The 17,357-nt window shown below is 40.3% G+C and overlaps 1 long non-coding RNA gene across 1 annotated transcript in view; it reads left to right on the plus strand.

Annotated features, from left to right (window-relative positions):
• The window catches only part of LOC117811096, a 103,942-nt gene extending 89,686 nt beyond the window's left edge, over positions 1-14,256 (plus strand). The window contains exon 5 of the long non-coding RNA XR_004630931.1: positions 13,896-14,256. This is a non-coding gene — a long non-coding RNA (uncharacterized LOC117811096). The remainder of the gene's footprint in view (positions 1-13,895) is intronic.
• Positions 14,257-17,357: the final 3,101 nt, after the last annotated feature.

Genomic DNA, 17,357 nt, shown 5'->3' on the forward strand with positions numbered 1-17,357 from the left:
CAGCAACCTGCAGAAACAGTCAGTTTAATGCTCACGGAAATTTACAGCACTTTTTTAATGCAACATAAAATACTACACACCATACAACCCGGGCTAACACAATCACACACAGCATACAGGACTGTGCAATGAATAAAACCTTTAATAATATCATCAGTTATATCAGCAATTACACTGACACTCAGGAGAAAGTATCATAAATGTTATGAATGTACAGTAAGGGATGTTACAGCTGTGTGAGGGCTCTGACTACAGACCAGAGATCTGATTCAGCTGCTCCTCAATGTTTAAAAAGCAAAGTGCAGTCAGCAGGGCTTCTGGTTTTGGCCTCTCAGTCAGGGATGTTGAACACCTCTTGTGTTTTTTTAATTAAGTCTTTAGATAACCTTTGTTAAGTAGTTACGTTATTGGTGTGTCTTAATTAATCCTGCAGTTTGGGGTGTTTTAAGGTGTTTCCTTCACTGCCAAAACTCAAAACTAGGCATTTTCTCCTGACTAGTCTAAATCAACATTTGTTTAAGACATTAAAAGCCAGAAAATGAAACCTGGATTGTTTGAAATCATTCCAAAAAATCTGCCGACGTGTTAAGCATAATGTACTTATTACATTCCTTGAAATAAGAAAGGTGTCTTAATTCAGGAAACATAACGAGTACATTTTTCACCCTATCAGCACATTTTTTTTACTCATTCAAAGCAATTCAGGTCTAATTTTTTGTCTCGTAATATCTTAAAATAAGACCTTGTCAGGAGAATGTTCTTTGTATTAAGTCTAGTGAAACATTTTTACTAGAAATGAGACAAAAGCACTTTGAGTTTTGCAATGAGTGTATTTAGACGTGACCGATACACTTAACTTGGTTCTTCCTGGATCTAATCAAAGAGGTGAATGAGACAAAATGACATTGTATTTATTGAAACACTGATATCAAACCTCATTAGTCTGACGTTTTATGAGTGAGCTCTTATTATTTGTTTGCTTTTAACAATATGAAAATTGTGTTGGCTTAAAATTATGACAAACAAAATTGGTCTGCAACATGTTAAGCAACCTCAGGGTGACATAAATAAGTAAATACATAAATACATGGTTCTGAGTTTGTTTAATGTTACAAAAATAATAAAATTTATCAAAATATGGAAGGTTTTATGATGAAGAATGCTGCAAATTATGATGTTAGATTTTATAGTTTATTTGGATAAAAAAAAATTTACTTATGAAATCATCAAAGCATTGTTTGAAATGTATTCAACTGTTTATCAACTGTATAAATTGTTTGTTATTAGATCTTCCTGTCCAGAGACCATACAATTAGCTACATAGCTGACCCTGACTACCCAAACAATTCTGTGCTTCTGTGTATACTTTATTATTTAATTTTATCTTATTTTATTCCTTCCTCTGTTAATACTTTGACTTTCTTACATACTGTTTATAAGAGCTCGGCAATGACCAAATTTCCTTCCCGGGATGAAGGAAGTATTTCTGATTCTGTTTCTGATCCTGACTCGGCAGTTGTGTTGTGCATGGTCCCTGTCAAAGGAAAAAAACAATTAAAAAACTAAGCCTAAACATGTATTTATGCAAAGATCAAGCATACACATTTGACAGTTTTTGATTCGTAGATATAATTTTAGATGATCTTTTCATATGAATTGCTGTTATAATGAAATGCATCCTGGTATGAACACCCTAACCAACATTTCAAAGTGCTGCCCTCTGAGTAACTGATACGTGAAGGACCAAGAAGAACCCCTGCAAGGACAACTAACTTAAAAAATCTGATACACCATCCACACTAACACTTCATGTGTTTTAAATTTGCTGCTTTGAACCTGTTTTCCTGTCACCTTGTCATTAGGTTGAAAAATATGCTACAATTTTGTCTTCTTTCAAATTTCACTGCACTACCTTTGTTTTATTTTGTGAAAACATTTAGTGACAGTTTATGTTTAATTGAGTGTTTTGTCTCATCAAACTCTCTCAAAGGTCATGGTCAAATTCATTTAGTCACAGCTTTCATTAAAGAAAATAAATATAACACTCAACCTCAGTAAGACACAACGGATCTCTTAAAAAATATATATCAGCATTTTCCTTCTGTTGTATGTGAAATGCAAACAAGTCCTCACAAATCACCCAGCCTGGTAGAAGAGGAGAGAAAAAAACTCCTCTTTTGCTTTGTGCATGCTGTATTTTTTACAGAAGTATGCCTCCTCAATCCGGTGGCATATTTTCAATCATTATTAGAATGCCGGCAGCTCAAGGCTCGCAGGCTTTAACCTCTGCTGTGTTTGGTGTGTGATAAAAGGCGAAAGCACTATCAATCTTTATTGTCTGGCCCGCACACTGTAATTGCATTCAATAGTCCACTGATTCTCTTGTCTGCGCTAATGTCGGGGAGCAGAGAGGAGCCAGATGCTCTGACTGCATCACACACACACTCACATGCAGATAGACACACAGGTGCACAAACACATAGTTCAAGCTTTTAGACTCCAAAATACCAACGCAAGGGTGCTCGTTTGGGAAAACGCAGCAAGAATATTCACTCAAACACACACGGCATGCAAGCAGCACCCTGCCTGATAAATTGTTGACAGTATAGATAGTGAGCAGCTGTGCATCCAGAGTGTGCATGGTAGATTCATCCTCTAGTCTCCCTGTCAGATTGTTTTTTCTGTATGTACAGTATACACGTGTGAATTTGTGCGTGTGTGCCGGTGATGTCACTGCTAGGCCAGGTCATGTATTATTCAAATTTAAGCAAGCAGAAGAGGGAAGGAGGGGAAAAGAGGAGGGGTGGAAGAGCTGGAGGAGTGCCAAACACTCGATTGGATCTCAATGAATAGTAAAGAGGCTGACGGAGGGAAGGAGAGGGACAGAAGGGGGTGGAGGAACCTGGAGAGAGAGAAAGGAGAGACACGAGTGAGGTGGCATGAAAGAGAAAGAGTGGAGGAATGATGAAAAAAAAGAAATATATGATGTAGTAGAAGGACTTATTTAGATGGCCTCTTGTGATTCTTCACTCATACTCGTAATGAAATCCTATGGCTGCATATTCTGTTGTTACTCCACGTAAGGCAGGTGGAGTTTACCGCAGAATGAAGTGTGTTTGTCAGCTTTGTTTGTGTATGTGAAGTGTGCCGGCGACAGAGTGGTTTGATTCCATATTATCAATCCGTCTCTGTGAGTCAGGTGGAGGTGCATATTGCGGCGCCTCACACCGTGGGCAGCCCTCGATAAGATAGACACGCCAGGCTCCAGGTAATAGATTTGGGCTTGCTGTCATATCCACACCGAGCGCACAAAGCGTCCAACCCCGAGGATCAAGCCAGATGAAAAGCTGGGCCTTTGATATTGGTTATGCTGAGACCACTCATATTTTACTGTGTTGGATTCTGAGCGACACACACACACACACACACACACACACACACACACACACACACACACACACACACACACACACACACACACACACACACACTACATATATATACATCCTTGTTGTTCTTCCTCCTCTGGTGATCTCTCAGAACTTGTGTAAGGGACTTCACATCATGGGGCTGCATGTTTGGACTTGTGTTGTTATGCAGATACAATGCACTCATGGGGTATACGTGGTGCTAATTAATGCTTTCAGTGGCACTGTTATTGTTGCTCTTTTAAGTGGGCCAAGGCTAACAGGCTAACTAGCATCAAATTCCCAGCTGAATTGGAAATATCCAAGTCTTTGGTTCTTCTTGCAACCTCCGGACATGCAGCCGTACATTAGAGGTTATTAGGATTATTAAGATCATGATCACACAGCGCTGCGTCCACTCCTCCTGATGTTGTTTACTGCTAAGCCTCCTTTGTGCGGCTGTCTGTGTGTGCATACATTTGCATGTTACACACATGCACTCAGAGCCAGTGGAGCATGCAGCCTGCACACTACATACAGTAATACATTGCTGAATATCAAAGGAAATTACCCTTCACCTTGGTGCATGGATCTTAGAGAGTTCCTTAACCAGAGGAATGGGCTTTGAACCAGGCAGATTCCCCCAGGGCCCGTATCCCGGCCCCTCCCCGGAACGCCGCGCCGGATAAGGGCCGTAATTCCCACTTTTAGGTTTCCATTAATCTGATCCTGACACAGGGGAGACGGGCTGCTTTGCATATCGCCTTCCCAAGATGGAGGGCTATTTACATGATCGCCTCCAGATTGAATATGATCAGTGGCCCACCTCCTCCGCCGTCCTCTGCAGCTGAGACGGAAAAATGCAGATTTTTTTCCGAGGGTATTTGCTGCATTATCATGGGTGAAATATTATTCACTCAGGTATGGTCGCCATAGCGTTTCGATATGTCTCAAGTTAGACTTGATGGATACGTGTTGCGGATATTACAGCGTTGTGCTTGATTCCCTTGACGAAGGCCAAATTTCTTTTATGAATGTGACAGGGGAGATGGATAGATCGACCCATTTATCATCGCTCACTGATAGCGCTAATGTGAAGAGAACTAACCCCCCCCCACCACACACACACACCCCGCCCCTCCCTCTCGACAAATGTGAGGAACACCAGCGAACAGTGCTCCATTTGAAACCATGAAGGCAAACCCCCATGTAAATGTATCTGTAATGAACGCCGCGTACAGGAGGTGCATTATTCTCTTTCTGCTACATTTATTTCTGAATATCAAATGAATATGATAAATGTGGAGCGAGGGGGCGGCGGCGGCGGCGGGGGAAGCAAAGTAAGCCGAGGATATGAGATGAGTGATATTGTTATTACACCACCGACGATGAGCAGCAGAAGTTGAGACGCTGTGTGAGACTACAGCATGGGGGGGTGAACACACACACACACACACACACACACACACACACACACACACACCCTGCACCTCACACACTTGCTCTTTCCCATGCAAACATGTCGCCTCCATGTCCGTCCGTCATTATCCATCCTTTGAACTACCGTCATTTCTTGCCTTTCTTTTTTCAGCACGTCAAGCCGAGACACAATTCCACACTCACATGAGTCCCAGTTGTGTGCTGAAATGCACCGAGACAACAACAATGGGATGTGGAAAAAATAGAATATCACTGTACAAACACCACCGCTGTTTAGTGTGATGAAAGAGCAAATCCGCACTCACGCGGTGTTGATGAAATATTGGTGACAAGGCTGAGGAAATGTGCACGCTCTTCTGTTACTTCAAAGTATTTCTACTCTTGGCAGGAAACTAGTAGGTGGCTGTAATCAAACCAGAGGTGCTGCTGCTTTTTTTGTGTGTGAAACAATAGGTAGGGAGTGTTCTTCATCACACCCTCACTTCTGTTCTGTTCCATAAAGGAGATCATACAATGTGTGAACCGCCGTCCAACTCGATAATCACCAACCAAGAATTTGTGCATGGTGCTAATTGTCACTTCGGAGCACACTTCATGTAAACAGTGTGATAGAAACCCATCATACGTGCTCACTCACTTTGTCTCAGGCTGTTTGGGGCACGGGGAAAACATTCGAGCTTCCCCTAAGTGCATTTCATGCTTTTAATTGACACCATTGCATGTTAATTCGAAGCGTGTCACGGATGTGTCACACCAGTAAGCTGCCAGTGTCCGACCTCATGTAATGTCGAATTACATTCCTGCTGCTCACCGCCGTGACAATAGATAAGCTTCTCCTAGGCAACACCAAGCGGTTCAAACAGTCGTGGAGAGAGGTGTTTTTTTTTCTTAACCTGCTGTCCTCTTCACTTAGGAGGCGTCCAATGAACACACTGAATATTGTTGTTTTTCATTTAATTTCAGACTGATGACTTTTTTTTGTTTATCTCTGAATCAAATTCTTCTTCTCCTGAACCGTGTCATGATTCCAGGTCAGCATGGCTCAGTTAGACATTAAGATAAGGACCTCCAAGACAAATACGCTAAGGTAACGAGCTGCAGCAGTTCTGCTACTGTAAATGTTATCATTGCTAAACTTTTGCAGCTATTCATGAGTCCCAGAAGTAAAGAAGAACATGTCTTCCCCAAAATGGGATGAGCCCATAGACTATAAATAATGGAAGTAGTCACTGTGATGTCACCCATCTGTTTCTGAAGCGCTGTTTTGAAGCCAATCGTCGGCAGCAGCCATATTGGAAATGCTAAACTCAACGTAACATCTGTCAAGCTAGTGTGACGTAAAGAGGCGGGCTTTGAACCTCCAAGCCAACAGCTACAGTGTTCCCGCCTATCAATCAAGTCAGCTGTGCCTCTCATAATGGAAAACTCGTGATCTTAATATCTTTGAAACTGCATGTTATGAAAAATTATCCCCCCATACTGTGTTTGCCGATCGAGAGATGAGCAGACTACACTTGTTTTTTGTACCAGGCTGTAAGAATGTTTATTTCTGCTGTAAAGATCGGCTTTTTGAATTTGTGTGTATGTGGTTTCTGGTACTTCCGGAGCCAGCCTCAAGTGGACACTCGGTGAACTGCCGCTTGATTCACGCATGTCAGTCATGTCCTTAAATGGGCAAAACTCGTAATCTTAACATATTCTGAACTCTCGTGTTATAAAAAAATCCACCCCATGTACAGTGTGTGCTGATAGAGAAATCAGCTCTTCAGACTGAAACTGTTTATTTAACCAGGCTGTAAACATGTTTATTTCTGCTGCAAAGATCGTCTTTTTTGAATTGGTGTGTATGTGGTTTCTGATGTTTCTGCAGCCAGCTTCAAGTGGATACTCGATGAACTGCAGTTTATAACACTTCCGCATGGGCTTCATATTTTGAAACCGGAGGTTACCACTTGGATGAGCCTCAAAAATCACTTCTTCTGTATGACTTTCTTATATTGTACGAAAGCATTGAGATCAAAGGTTGCAGGGTAGGCTCATAACGCACAGGAAACTCATGGTTAACGTTCATCAGAACACGGACTGTGTACCACTTCTAAGACATCTCCAGCTCTCTAGCAATCTTTTACAGTTGAACAGATGAAGCAGGGAAAATACTTCGAGCTGGTTTGCACACAACTGCAGTTGGTAGCTTAAAGCATGTGGCTAAACTCAGGGTTTTCCACTGTATAAATGGGCACCATAAGTTTAGCCATGTAAGCACGACTGCATCAGTAATAGCTTCCTGTGTCCGTTTCTTGTCATCATGATACCATGGGAAAATAATTCCGCTAGTGTTGGCTGTTTTTAGCGAGTGTTTGTAGACTCTAGCGGTCTTCTTCATCTCGTAGTGAGACACATTTCTCCCACTCGGCAGCACGCCTCTGTTTAAGATGTTGAAGTAAATTGGTCGTGCCGCTGCCTTTAGCTGCAACAGCCTTTGAACAAACTTTGCCGTGGACTGTGGTTTGTTAGAGGTCTGACGCAGGAAAACCGAACCAGTTCCAAACTACTGACAAGACTGTGACTTATTTAGGAACAAACTCTTCATTAACGCTGGCAGCCATGTTGTTGTTGTTATTGTTGTTGTGTGTGTCTCTGTGTGAAGTAAACGAGGGGAGAGGGTGTGAGCTACGAGAGCCTGAGGGAATCAGCAAAAGAAGAGAAATCTAGAGTTTCACAGATTCAAATTAATCAATAAAATCGATGTATCACCCGGTCCAACTCAGGGGTGTACTTGGACAATAAACTGGACTGAGTCAAGAACACCAAAACTGGCTACAAGAAGAGCCTGGGCCGCCTCTACTTCCTGAGGAGGTTTACATCCTTAAACAACTGCAGGACGGTGCTGAGGATGTTTTATGACCGACCATGTCAAAGAGGAGCTGTCCAAGTTACGTGTTGTCATGTCTCCCATCCACTCTGTGACATGTTGGAGACGCAAAGGAGCACATTCAGTGCTGAAAACTGACCCCCCCATAAATATACCACCAAACTCACTGGAAGTGATTCCTGTCTTTGGTCATCAAACTTAACATCGCCTCACTCTGAGGGTCAGGTACCTTCATTTATCACACAGTAAACGGTGTTAATTCAACAATGTTCCTATTTCATCTTTTTTATACAAACACAGTTTTTATATTTACATAACCTTACATATCCTACAGAATTTTATATTAATGAAATATCTGTAAACCTCATATTTATACTTCTCTGTTCATGTCTCATATGTTCTGCATTATTCTTAGTTTTTTATTCTCTACATTGTGTTGTCAATTCTCCAATATTTTCTCTCAATTATTTAACAAAGTTTAATGCAAAATTAAATGTTTCAAGCATTTCTTTTTTGGTGGTGTATGTGTCTGTGTGTCTGTGTGTGTGTGTGTGTGTGTGTGTGTGTGTGTGTGTGTGTGTGTGTGTGTGTGTGTGGATGGTGGGTTGCCTTTATTAGACGGCACAGCTAAAGAGAGGCAGTAATGTAGGGGAATAAACAGCGACATACAGCAAAGAGTCATCGCTGACCACTCCAAAGACCACAGCCTCTGATCATGAGGCATGTTAACCACTTGGACAACTACAGTGCCCCTTCAAGCTTTATTAATTGTAATGTTTTTTTTTCATTATTATTGAAATTATTTTTTAAGAAAAAAACCTTGAAATGTGTCATCTCGTTTTCCAGGGGGTCCTAGAACAAAAGCGTATGATACAAACACACAAGTAACCAATACATTTAAAGAAAGAAAGAAAGAAAGAAAGAATTTAGGATAAGTAAAATTAACAATATTAGACTGGACAATATATGAAAAATAATGAAGGCAAGGAAAAAATTAAGAAATGTATATATGTAGTAAGAGAAGTCAATATATATACATATAGGCCCACACATATGCATACACATACATTTGGTAATCAGGAGATCTTGTTTAAAACTAAGCATGATATAAAGTGGATCAACCACTCCTAGTGTATAAACAGTAAAAAATAAAGTGGTCTGGCCGGTGATGATCACAGTAAGAGTGATAGTGTGTATGATTGATTCAGTAAGTATTATGATGGTGTTTTAGTATGCTAATATGGATTATGTTGAATAACTAAGACATACAGCTCAAAAAAATTAAGTATACAGTATATTGATTCAATCTGGAATATTTCATTTTGAGTTGGAGTAGATTAAATTCAAACAGTATGAATAATGTGTATATATATGTATATTTATTGTTCAGGGCCTTCCGTGAGCGAAACTGCAGGTTTTCAATTGATTGATCCAAAGATCTAAAATGCTTCAAAATGTTTTTTTAAAAAGTATACATCCAGGGAACTACAGTGTTGGGCTTGCCAAAGAAAGCTTATTTGATTTGAACAGCTCATATATTGAACATTGGTTAAAAAAGCTTAAATATCAAAATTTCACATGTTTAACTTCCATTATTGGGAAAAACTGCTACAAACTCGTTGTGATTATGCTTTTTTGACATCCTCAGTCATGCCCAGTGAGACACTCACATGTTATCAGGGTCACAAAGCTGTCGCTCTCATTAGCGCCAGCTCACAGTCTAAGGTGAGTCAAGACAAATTCAAAATGGCCGCTCCAAAGTGGGCACTGAGAGATGTGGGATGATTGGCTCTGACGCCTGGTGGCCTGTGCGTGTCTCTTGCTGGCGCTATCTGGTCCAAGAGTGATAGCACTGGCCCCAAGAATAGCTCCAAATTATTCAGCGAGGTATGACAAGCTCTGGTGAAAAATATACCCGTGTCTGAGTCCATCGCTGGAGGCCAACGGGAGAGATTACATTTAAAGCTGTGAGCCAGTCAGTAATGTGCCATCAGATTCACAGACAGACACCTATCACTGAGCAGAACCTTGGGACACGGGGACACCCTGTTAGTGTTTGGTCATTATATGCAACGGGATTCTTGATAACAATTCCAGAGTGCACTTTTGGACCTGTATACTCAATAAATCCATTACCTTAGCCCAACACAGTGTTGCTACCTTCTCCATCTACAACTGTTTGACATGTCCCATACTCTACCTCATCTTAACATATTTGGTGATGTTTAGGAAATCATCTTGTTCAGGTTGTATTAATACATTAATATTTGCTTTCACATGAGACATGGACAGCTGCCTCTCAGGTAAAGGGCCTTTTATAACCATTAACCATATAAATTGGTGTATAAAACATACTTTTAATGTCTTTTTGGTCATCTTAGAAGTGTGACCAAGGCATCAGTTTAAAATGCATAGAGACATTTTATTGTGATGCTGTGTTTCACCCAGAAGACACTCAAATAAGCAGCTGGGACACATATCAACACAGACCAGGCTGGCAGCGTCACTTTAACAGCTTTTCTCCCTCATTAGAACATAGTCATGCATTTTCAATAAAACTGTGGTATACTGTTTAGTAAATAAAACCTTTGGGGTGCTGGTTAGATTGAAAAGACTCCTCAATTTTAGACAAATGACTTGTAGAACCAAATGTCACGTCTCCAAGTACATTGGTTGAGGGCTGGTACCTCACAACAATCAGAGGAACGGTTGGCTAAGCTCACATACCAAACCTGTAGTTAGCAAGTTTGAAAAGTGGACATAGTTAGGACTTGTGAATTTCATGTAAATACTTAACATTAAGACAATTAGAACCTTTTTCCCTCTGAAAAACCTTGAAAACAGAGTGGATCTTATAAACCAGTATGACTCATATTCCAGGTACCTTTCTTTGCACAGTACAGTGAGCCAACCACAAAATTGGAGGCAGAACTGGATGGAAGTGGGGTAAAAAAGGCACGCCTTGTCATGCTAAAGTAACAATTCTAAGGTACTGATGTCCTCAAGGTAGGCAAGGGAAGTTGATTCATAAAGCACCATTCATACAAAGAGCAAAAGTGTTTTACAGTTAAAAACAAAACAGTAACAAACAACAAAAATCCACAGCAAACACTTAAGGAATAAGACTCGCACATTGAATCTTTTCTGTGTCGAGTCTCAGCCCAAAGCTGGCTCAGAACTCTTCACACCCCCGCAGGGTGCCCGACAGCCCAACAACTTCAGATTGGAAAAAAATACTTTAAATTGAAAAAAATTGAATTTAAAAATTGACATTACATTGTAAAATATCCAGTTGTTAAATATGACATTGAACACACATAAGCATTAAAATATAAAATATTTAAAATATAAGATCAAGAAAGAAAGAAAGAAGTATTAGTTCAAATCTTTCATTAAAACTCAGTTTGTTAAACGAAAGGTTCAATGTCTTCTAAGCAGCATAAGCACACAAACTAAGGCTGTCAATGCATAATGTTGCTTTATGTCGATGAATTCACCACAGGAAATGATAACCACAGGTCATTTTCACTCTGATTGTTCACAGCACTCAGCTTGGCTAATTTCATTATTTCACGGCCAACTAGAGAACGCTGTGATCAACTAACCAGTAATGAGTGAACAGTCTCTCCTCTCTCTACCACCTCTGTACCTGTCACCAGTTCACTACCTGCACAGTAACACACACAGTAACACACACACACACACACACACACACACACACACACACACACACACACACACACACACACACACACACACACACACACACACACACACACACACACACAGAAATCCTCTGCTACATTCCTCCTGTAGCTGCATTAACTTTCATTTTTGACAAGGTTTACAGAAGCTGATGACGTCTTTAGGTACCTTCATTTTTCAGATCTCCTCTTTGGGCTACATAGTTAACACCAATCATCCACCATGTGGCTCACAGGCTAAACAAATTCAACTAATGTCTACATGGTAATAACAATATGGTAATGGTCGAAAATTAATGGATAAAATGTGGTTAAAGTTAGGAAATAATAAATAACCAATTAGAAACATGTTTGTTAATCGCCTCCCAGCACTAAACTAACATTCACTTGGCACAAAGAATACTTTAAGCTGAGGCTGACAGGACTGTTAACAAACAGACACAACCCTGACGCACTTATATTGAAAAAAACAGCTCATAGCAGCACAACAGGAAGTACACACATAACTTTAACGGTAAACAATGGTAACAATTTCTTCACAAAGCAAATGTCCTTACCTTGAAGTTACAGAGATATGATCATCTGAAGTTATTTAACCGATCAAAACTAACTTACTGGAGGCATTTCACAGGTTAAATCAGTAACATAACACTTATGTGATAACGTTTCATTGTAGTGATTGCTCAGATAAAGTGCAGCTAACAGAAAAGATGTCTGAAAGCTTAAACTCTACCTTGTTTTTGATAAGTTTTTCCTCTAACATCTCTCCTCCATCATTTGGATCATTGTGTGAGAACAAACAGGTGATGGAGAAGTTAGCCACTGAAGGACAGCAGCAAATATTTGTAATTCCCCTGCGTTTTATTCTGCTGCTTCAACGCCATTGACGCTATTATCTCTCAAAGACCGAGCACGTTTGTTAGAGTTTGTTGTCTGAGCTAGACGAAGCATTGAGATATGAACCATCAGGAATTATCAGAGACTGAGGTCTGTGCACGAAACCTTACCATTGTTCTTTAGCTCCTCTTTCTTCCTCGGCCTTGAGCTTGTTGTACTTGCAGTAACAATGTATGGTAGCTTATATATTTACACACACACACGCACTGACAAGGTGCAACACAACAGACTCATCCTCACGTTAACACACACTCTCCTTCATATCCACCCACACCCACACACACACACACACACAGCTCACTTTTAGCCCTCAGGCGTCGCATTTGAGAGTTTCATTTACTTGATTAAATCATATTTGCATATGGAAATTGTTTGAAAATGATATTAATTTGTTATATTCAAAGGAGAATTACTTTCTCATATTAAAAGCTAAATCAGACAAAGGCTGCCAGAGTGACAGGTGATGATATTGAACTTTGCTCAGTGGGGCCTGTGATGCAAACACACACACACACACACACACACACGCACACACACACACACAAACTGCACAAACGTGCATTTTTTCCAGGCTGTGAATCTGTTTACAACTCCTCGTCTCAGGTGTGTGTCCAAATTCGCGCACAAACCCCCGTCTTCCTCGCTTTCAATAAAGACGAAGGTCATTCACTCAGCAGCGAGCAGCAGGATTTCCGTCGACCTCGTATGTCGTGTCCAGGTGTGTGTGACTGATGCAGCTCAGCGAGACGCCACTGCGGGACGGATCTCCTCCTGAGCCAACTTAACTTATCAGGAACACGGACCAAAAAAATCAGGCTAATTAATTAAGAACAGTATTAGAAGTAATGGGATATTATAATATAAATTGCTACATTCTGGAACCAATTTAATCCAATTACTGGAACCCCTCATGAATATAATACCTCCAAAATCACTCCGTCAGAGTCCAAAGGGAGATGTGTCTGACTACTAAGACTGAAAGAAAAGAAAAGGGGGAAAGAAAAAGAAATCTGCTCCCTTTTAACAGCGAACACCAACGATGATTTAAATGGTTGAGAGGAACTGTTAATTTGAGTAATAAACCTAATGATGACTTTTTTTTTCTAATTGACATTTCAACCGTTTCCAACCTGCGCAGGCTTTTTGTTTGAGCTCCCTCGTGTTTGATAAAGACGAATGACTGGAAAGGCTGATTGGTGCTTTTTCTCTTAATGGCCTCTACCCAATTTAAAAAACGTCTTAAAAGAGACAAAAGAATACTATTCTCCTGCTGTTAAAGTGGAGTGCATTTTGGATAAATTGACATGAAGAATCATAGCAAATTTAAGGGTTCGGGAATCGTTTCATGAGGGATAAACTCACGTTAAAGCAAATGACACAATGAAGGAGTGCTTTGGAGAGTGAGGAGGCAAGATTGAGCCTCACATGGATGGGAGAAGGTTGCAAAGTTTTCGAGTACATTTTTTAAGATCTTCCTGGCACTGGAGGGAAAATAAAACTAATACAGATTATTTTTGAATAAAAAGTTTAAACTGAATTGAGCTTGAAAAACTCTTGTCTGTTTTTTCATTCCAGCCCGACATTCGAGAACTGCCCTTGAAGGCTTTGATGGTTCCTGCAGCTCTTTGAGACCCTGCATTGAAAAACAATGAATGCACTGCTCGACGGACAGAAGGATGTTTGCAAAGGTACAAGTTCTGATTCTGAAATAATGAATGTGTACAGTTGAAGTACAGCTCCACTCTGATCCACTCTCTGGATTTCACGAAAGCAGCAGTTTAAGAAGTTAGAGGTACCTCATGATTTAATTGTAGATTTAGAAACTTGTGTTGTACTTGGATAAACAAAAAAGGTGGAGTTATTCTACAAAATAAAATTAAAGAAACTCCACATTTGTTGTCTGCTGAATATATCAGAATGCAATAAAATAAACCACAATGTGTGCGTTCATGATAATAAAGGACACACCATGCAGAGCTAGAGTTTGGCTCACTCTTCTGTCTCTCGGCTCCAAAGCAAAGAAGAATGTAAATGTAATTCTGTGAGTACTTAAATATATTTAGTCGCCTTCATACCTGAGTGCCAAAACTGTGTGACTGCTGGTGAGTGCCAGCTGGCGAGCACACACAAATTAAATAAAACAATGGATTAATGTTGTAAAACAATAAATATTTGTTTAGATTCAGACACAGAAATATGAGAATAGGTTCAAGTAAGTACGATGTTTCTTCAGATATGCATTTCAGATTCATAACATCAAACCCTACTCCCTACTGTTTTCTTAAAGGGACAAAAATATCCTAGTTCTTTTAAATGAGCGTCTCCATAAACCATCTGTGCACAGACTTTCTCACCCTTCACTCCGTGTAACCTGACCTGCACACGCTCCTTTGCTCCAGGGGTGCGTCCAGATTTTTTTTACTGGGGTGTCCTACCTTCAGAGGTGGTCTGAACAGACACAGATTGCTGACTTTATCTACTCTTTGAAAATGCACCTAAAATAATCTAACAGATGTAATGTGTGTGTGTGTGTGTGTGTGTGTGTATTATTTTACTTAAAGTACATCCCAGTTACATCCAAAATATTTGTCTTTTTTTGTCTTCTTTTTTTTCACTTTATTGTGATAGGACAGCTGAAGAGAGAAAGGAAATGTAGGGATGATAAAGTGGAGGATGACATGCAGCAAAGGGCCGGGACTGAAGGCCATGATCACACCCACACCTACTGCGACATGGACCATAACCTCGGTGTATAGGGCGCACACTTAAACCGGCAGCCTTCAACGTAATAATCTTCTACATAGGGTTCCTTCTAGTCTCAAAGGATGTTTGTCCAAAGTAACGGTTTTCAATACAATAGGAAATGTTATACATTGAACCAGGTTGGTTTCATTGAGATTAAAAAGGGACACTTTCTCAAGACAGGCAGCAAAAACCACAAAGCTGCAGACACACAGGGAACCAAAGTACAATTCACAAACCTTAAAATTTGTCTGAATAGACGAACTATACTCTAAGTCAGTTGTGTAATCAGGCAAGGGGAAAATGTGTTACAGCAGCCTGTTGCAACACAGATCAGTTAAGTTTAACATGAGATCCTTCTGATGAGGCAAGTAGCTAATAACCGGGGAATGACCATTTAGATATTAAAAGATCACCCTCTGGATCTGCTCCTGTCATCATTTCCTCTACCAGTATAAGTCATCCCTTAACTTTATATGTCAATACAAACTTATTTTTGTCAGGAGCTTCTACCATAGTGTCACTCTGTATTGGACAGATTCCACCGGATCCGTGTCTGGTCCATCACGCACCGGCTCCGAGAGGTTTCTATTCTAGTCAATGTGTTAACTTCCACTGGATCCGCTCTGTTGCGTTCCGGCTGTGTCTTTGATCCAGCACCGCAGATCCCTCTGGATCAGATACGCAAGACTTCTATTTCTGATGGAGTGGGACAGGGAGTCAGGCAACACAACAAAATGAAAACATCAATTTTCAGAAAAAAAAAAACCCCACTGTGTTATCACCAGATCGTTTTTTCACTTAACTACAACAACAAACCGTCATGATGAGCAGAGCCAGACCTGGAGTCAACAGGTCAAAGGTTTTCAGAGGACGATAAAGACAACATGGATGAAAAGAGGAGGATATTCATTGATGAAGTAATTCCCACAGTTCTGCGTTCTGGAAATGCAACCAGTGGGTGTTGATGGAGCCAGAAAGCGAATCAGAGATGGACCTGGCAGATCTGATGGAAGTTCAAGTCCTGGAAAAACTTTGCCTATCAACAAAACAAAAAACATACGTAGATTTCAGCATGTTAAAGAACATTTTATAGAACTCACCTTATAGCAGCAATAAACTTAGTTCTGTGGGTCAGTCAAAGTTTCTGTTCTCTTTCAGGGTAAAAAGAAAAAAGATCCCATAAATAAACAGAAGCCAAACAATCATTTATTAACCTTGAATATCCATATTAAACCTTGCATTACATGTCACCAGTTTCTGAAGTCCTATCAAACCATAGAGAATCAGGATCTCACATCATGTTCCATGTTCCTGCTGACTGTTCATGTTTAATGCCTGTATCCTCTTTGTCTTCATAAGTGCTCTCTATTCCAGTTTTACTCTTTTACTTCTTTCCTGGTTGGCTGTGCAGCAGACCACACAGAGCCATTCAGACATTTTTCTGACATTTGCCAGTGGACTAAAGTGACGAGGAGGCACCTTCACGCAATACAAAGTCAATGGAGAGCGATGAATTGTTTTCCTTTAGGGGTGTGGGCGGGACTTAATTGCGCTCTGTCTCCATTCAGATTGATACCATGACACATCTGAAGTCTAGACCAGACACGAATCACACACCGCCTCACTTTGGTGACCAGGCCTCTTTGTGAGGGAGAAAAGTTTGATGGCATTGGCGTGTCTTTAACACACCACTCAAAAAAGAGAGGCAGAAAAAAGAAGCAAAGTTTGAAGGAAGGGAGAAGTTTAAAAGCAGATGTGTCAGAAAAAGAATCATAGAGCGTGTGTTAATGTAAGAACAGATGTGTCATAATTTATATATTAATATCTATTTCAGTGTTTTTAATGTGTCTGTTTGTATCTGAGCCACTGATTGTGTAACATGTGCGTTTTTTTGACCCTGCTGTGTCAGGAGACAGGCGTCACATCTTAAGGGATCCACTCAGTTGCTTCTGCAGGCCAGGAACAAAGACTCTATGAAACTTTCCAAAAGTGAAATTAAATTATTTTTCACAGAGAAAAAATAAAACTTGGTTGCTCTTTTAATCAGCGACAATTTCAACCATTCCATAATGCATATTTAATTACATCAACTTTCCCTCTTTTTGATCAAAGCGAGAGGGAAGATCTCGTTAAACGGAGGCATACGGATGTTAGTGTGAAATATTGAGAAGTATATGAAAGAGGAGCTCTGTATTCCCCTGTGGATCCTTCAGATAATCACTCCAAAGAGTGCCGCAGAATGAATTGACGTGATTGTTGTTGTTGTTGTTGAGAAACTCCTCAGCTCACCAG

This window comes from Notolabrus celidotus, chromosome 4 (genome assembly GCF_009762535.1).
Source record: "Notolabrus celidotus isolate fNotCel1 chromosome 4, fNotCel1.pri, whole genome shotgun sequence".
Lineage (NCBI taxonomy): Eukaryota > Metazoa > Chordata > Actinopteri > Labriformes > Labridae > Notolabrus > Notolabrus celidotus.